At 35.5% G+C, this 5,990-nt stretch overlaps 1 pseudogene; it reads left to right on the top strand.

Annotated features, from left to right (window-relative positions):
* The first annotated feature begins 300 nt into the window (after window positions 1–300).
* Window positions 301–1,737, top strand: LOC141562214 (nucleolin-like; annotated as a pseudogene).
* The last annotated feature ends 4,253 nt before the right edge of the window (window positions 1,738–5,990 follow it).

Below are 5,990 nucleotides of genomic sequence, written 5' to 3'. Positions count from 1 at the left end.
TTCTCTTGGTTCTACTCACTTCATTTAGCATCAGTTCATATAAGTCTCTACAGGTCTCTCTGAAATCATCCTGCTGGTCATTTTTACAGAATAATAACATTTCATAACATTCATATACCATAACTTATTCAGCCATTCTCCAACTGATGATCATCTATTCAGTTTCCAGTTCCTTACCACTAAAAAAGTGTCTACTCCAGTCAAAGCTCTTATCAGAGCAGGCAAAGAGGCATTACTCTAGCTGAACCAGCAGCTCCACTCATGTGCCCACAGGGCAAAAGGAACAAAAAAATGGGAAGAATGTCAAGAAAGAGGATAGTGAATCTGAAGAAGAGGAATGTGAAAAAGAATGAAAAATTTGAGTCACCAAAAAGCCCCCAAAATGAGGACAGGTCCAGACAACCAAGACTGAGGAGGATAGTGATGAGGATGAAGATGAGACTGAAGAAGTTGTGGATACCACACTTGCTGAAGGGAAGGAAGCATTTGTGAAATCTGCTCTTGGCAAAGCTAAGAAAACCATAGAATCAAAGGAGGAAGAGGAGAAAAATGAAGAGGAGAAGGAGGAGGAAGAGAGGAGAAAGAAAAGGAAGTTCCCATAAAAAAATGCATCAAGGAAGAGTGAAAAAGAAATATGCAAACAGAATGTTTCCAAAGTCAAGAAATAGAAACTGGAAACTAAAACATCTACAAATTTTAACCTCTATGTTGGTCACCTGAACTTCAACAAAGCCACTATAAATTTCTTTGTAAAACAGGACCTTACAATTGTTGGATGGCCACATTCATACCACCAGGAAGTTTGCCTGTTGGAATCTGAACCAGCCAAGGACTTGGAAAAAGTTCTGAAACTCAATGACTCCAAAGTCCTTGACTCTGAAATGAAACTGGAAAAACTTAAAAGAAAACAAAAAAGATTAAGATGCAAGGAAACTCTTTGTCAAGAGTCTGCCTTACAAAGTAACTCAGGAGGAACTTAAGGAAGTGTTTGAAGTTGTTATTGAGTTTAGACTGGTCTGCACCAAGGACAAGATACTCAAAAGAATTCCTTCCATTGAATTTAAGCAGAAAGGGTACTGAGATTGATAGTCAGGAGCTCATTTTGGATTATAGAAGGGAGAAAAGTCAAAGACAAGAGAATTTGAGGGGTGGGAAGAATAATTCCTTGAGCAATAATAACAGCAAGTTGGCATAGTAAAGACACAGTTGCTGAATAATCTTACCCAGAGTACTACTACTACTATAGAACATCTTCAGGAAATGACTGAAAAGGTAGTGTCTACCAGCTTACTCCAGAATAACTAAGGCTAACCCAAAGGTGCATACTCATTGAACTTGCCACTATAGAAGCTATGAAAGAAACTCTGATTTTTTTAAAACAATATAGAAATTGGAGTCAGAGTGATCAGACTAAAGATATAGAAGGCAAATTAGTGCACCACCAGGAGCCAGTCCTACAAAACTTTGTTCACCAAAAGTCTGTCTGAAGAAACAATAGAAGAAACATTGAAAGATTCATTCCACGGCTGGCACATTGGTGCCAGCACAGGGAGACAAGGACATCTAAAGACTTCAATTTTGTGGACTTCAACTGAAAAGATCCTAAAACTGCAGGAGGCCATGGAAGTTGGGGAGATTGATGGAAATAATGTAGCTCTGAACTGGGCCAAATCCAGGGGATCTGGAGGCTGGGGAAGTAGTCATGGCAATGGTGGTCATGGAGATTTCAGTGGCTGAAGAGGGGACAAAGAAAGCCAAGGGGCCTTTGGTAGCAGAGGCTGAGAAAACTTTTGAGGTTGGGATGATTTACAATTTACAATGGGCTGAAGAGGAGAAGGAGGAGGAGGAAGAGGAGAAGAAAGAGGAGGAAGAAGAGGAACGGAAAGAAAACAAAGTTTTGATTAGGTTCTCCTCCATTCCCTTCTCCCTTGCTATTTGAAAAGACTGTCCAGAAATCTTTTCAGAAAAACCTTAATCAAATTTCTAGGGAGAGAGTGTCGATTTTAACTGGATGGATATTCCATATAAACTCTCTTGCAGAGATGAGGGTTAGTTATGGGAGTTATTCTCTTTGTCCATGAGTTCTCTTGGGTTTATAATGTTCTATCTCATTTACAAAACTGTTTTTTTCTACAAAAAAAAGACATTAGTATAAAAATCCTAACATTCATTACTGAACACGAACTGGGGAAATTCTATAAAGAACTTGACAAGGTTGTCTAAAACAAATAAGCACATATGTGGATATTTTAATGAGAAGGTAAGCCATTAGGATAACAATTAAAACTATGTTGGGAAATACAGGTTATGATTAAGAAATGAAAGAAATCAAAAGCTACTCAGAGGGCTACATATATATATATGTATATATATATATGTATATAATGAATACTTCCTTTAGAAAGAGAGTTGAATAGTTCTGAATGACTCAAGGACCAAATGTTATATGGGGGAAAAAAAAGCTGTATCAGAATATCTAGGTACTGATACAGGAATTCTTTTTAATTTGCCAACTATGTACAATCATATCATTGATAATTTGAACCCAAGTCAAAATCAATAATACCTGGCTAAGCCAGCTCATCTCTTGAATATTTAAAAATAAGGAAGTATGACAATGAATAGAAATAGAATATATAATAGTTCTGTCAACATTTCAATAGTGATCTAAACCCACTGGTGCTGATAGTAGAACCACTGCATTTAAATTCCACTATCTCACTATGCAATGTTCTAAGTAACAAAAATACTTTTAAAAATGAGAATGGGAGAACCAGACCAAAGATATTAAAAAGAAATGTATGTTAGATGCAGTAAAAATTCAAAAACATTCAAAGTAAATTTTTGAGATTTCTCAAAAAAGGCCAAGAGTATTAAGAATGGGAAAATTTGTAAACCTTTAATTTTGCTTTTAGGTGGCTAAGATGACATCAGGAACTACTGAACTTTAATCTTTAGTTAGGAAGTCAGTTAGGAGTTTAAATCCTGACTCAGATACTTAATAGCTGAGTGTTTTTACAAGTCATTTAAATTCTCTCAAACTCAGTTTCCTTATCTGTAAAGCGGGGAGAAAAATAAAGCCCACTTAACAGGATTGTTGTGAGGATCAAATGAATAAATATATGTACTGATCTTTGAAAACATTAAAATGTTATTTAAATGCTAGGTTTTAGTGTTGTTGTCATGTTGTTATCCATATGACTACTTTTTAATCCATGCAAAATTATTAGAAGAATACTCTCTTGGTACAATATTATAAGAAGAATTCAGGAATCAGAGCACCTATAATCAAATAGCTTACTCACTAACCATTATATAATCTATTTTGTTATACATATATTTTTATATATTATATGTAACATATATCCTATATATATTGTATAAATATAAATTATAATATTAATTTGTAAACTGTGGAAGATGGATTTGATTTCTGAGGTCCTTGCCAAAGCTAAGTAGATAAGTCCATGCAGAGCATCCTTAATGTTAAGAAAACAGTCAGATCTACCAAAATAATTTTCTTAGTAGTTTGCATCTTCACAATTAGACAAATGGGAAGAATAGAAAATATATTTCCTTACTTTGCTTTATTTTCTTTTTTTTTTACCTCAAAAAGTATTGACTCAGTTGAACTGAATAAAACTTTAAAGGCTCTCAATCAAGGTGGCTCTCACATTTATATTAAAGTCTTAGAGGATTCTATGACAGTTACAACTGTTGAGATTACCTTGTTCATTAATCTGCTGGGGATCAACACCTGAACTAGTTTTATTTTCTGTTGTGAAGGAAATTTCACTGGGATGCAAATGGAATTCCAGTTGGTTTTTGATTGCAAGATGTTATAAAAGTTATCACATTTAGAAATGACATTACACTTATTGAATCATCCTCAACCTTCATCCTCCCATACAACACTACAAAGTGTCTTCAGTGAAACTCATACTCATTTGAAAGAGATCAGCCTATCTACATTGTAAAAACAAAATGGTTGAAAAATTCATATTGTCCAGATTATGATATGTAATTGGATAGGAAGTCCTAAGTTATTCCATCTAATAGGTCCATCTAATAGGTGCATAGAGGTAATACGGACAAACAATGAATTGGGGCTTAGATTTTAATAGGAGGAGATCAGGCTGTCTCACATTTGGAAAAAATTATGAAGATCCCAAAGTACTTGCTATTATATAAAGACATTCTTTGACTCCCCTCAAATTTATCATAAGTGTTAGTGTTCCTAATGAGTACTCTGCATCATGGATTTATGCAACGAGATAAGGAAAAGAATTCATATTGTAGAGAAAGTAGCTGGTTTTAATAATACAGAGGTACCTCTGACCTATTTTAATAATGACAGGAAGTTTTCTTGCGCCTTTATGGGCTTTTTAAGTAATACTTCCTGAAATAAAGAGGCAAGAATTGCACATGATTAGAAGGCCTAGAGATATGCTATTACCTATGAAGGAAAAATTTGTATTGATAAAGCCACAAATCATTGAAGTTTTAAAGCACACATTTCATACTTTAAAGTAAAATAAAATTATAAGAGCAGCAAAATGTTTTATATCCACATTACTTTTCATATTACATCAATCACCAAGTTGTTATGTATCATCAGTTAGGAAATGCTGCATTGTGCTTTCTAGACAGTAAGCTACCATTAATCCATCTTGCTTGGGACATCATAAACAAAAGTCTTGGCCATTTAAATGCTGCTTTTTTCAACATTTTCTAATAACAAAATCAGATTCTTTTATATACTGTATTTTCTCCTCTCTCTTATCTGGGATTGTTATACACATACACATACATATATAGAGAGAGGAAGAGAAAAAAACACAGAGACACAGAGAAACAGAGAAACAGAGACAGAGACAGACAGATGGAGTTTACTTTATATGATTCCTACATCAAATATTGCTCAAGAATGAGCATTTCTTAATAGCAAATAATTTCATTAAAAAATATTTATAAACTTACATCCAATATGGTGGAGAGGACACGTGCATCTCTCTAAGTTCCTTCTTGCCCTCAGACTACTTTTTTTCATGACAAGCCTCAGAATTAGTGTTTGGCTGAAAAAACCCCAAATACATTAACAACAGAAGATATCCTCAAAATTCACCAGAAAAGGTCTTCTTTTGCTCATGGATGGGAACGGTTAGGGCAGGCGAAGGTCAGGAAAGTTGGCAGAGAGAGCACAGAAGGCAGCTCACGCTGAGCAGACCTGAAGGGGGTGGGGTATGGTCTCAGCCAGCAAAAAATCTGTGGGGAGAACTTTACCACAATGTGAGCTACTTTGCCTTAGAAGCAAGCCAGTAGATCAGCAGAGAAGCTATAAACACAGGGGGTAAGAATATAACCCTGAAAAGCTAGGGTCCCTCAAAACCTGGCCACACCCATCTGGAGTGTCTCAGCAAGTTCTCAGAGACTCAGAGTCTCAGAGAGCAGATACAGAGCAGCCATTGCTGCTTGGTAGTGCCTCATTGCTGCCCCTGCAGTCTGTAGAGGAAGCTTGGTAATACCATCTAGCTTAAAAAGCAGACCTCATTTGCTTTTTGTTTGTTAGTTTGTTTCCTTTGACAAAATGAGCAAAAAATTAAAGTGGGATCTAACCATAGATAGCTTCTATATGTATAGAGAGCAGACTTCAAACCCTGAGGAGACTAAAAACAGATTGTCTCCAGATGAATCCCCAAAGGGGGATATGATCTGGTCCTCAACACACAAGACTCTCATAGAAGCAATTAAAAAGGCTCTCACAAGAGAGCTAGAAGAAAAATGGGAAAGGAAAGGGAAGCTTGGCAAGAGAGTCTGGATAAGTCACTCACTCATTTAAAGATAGAGTAGATAAAGAAATCAAAAACTTGAAAAACAGAATTGGTGAACTGGAAAAGGTAAACAATTCTAAGGAAAATAGAATTAGTAAATTGGAAAAAAGAAAATAGCTCTCTAAAAAATAAAATTGGCAAAATGGAAAAAAATTTCCA

This window comes from Sminthopsis crassicaudata, chromosome 3 (genome assembly GCF_048593235.1).
Source record: "Sminthopsis crassicaudata isolate SCR6 chromosome 3, ASM4859323v1, whole genome shotgun sequence".
Lineage (NCBI taxonomy): Eukaryota > Metazoa > Chordata > Mammalia > Dasyuromorphia > Dasyuridae > Sminthopsis > Sminthopsis crassicaudata.
Note: the sequence above shows the minus strand (reverse complement) of the source record. Positions and strands in the feature narration are given on the sequence as shown.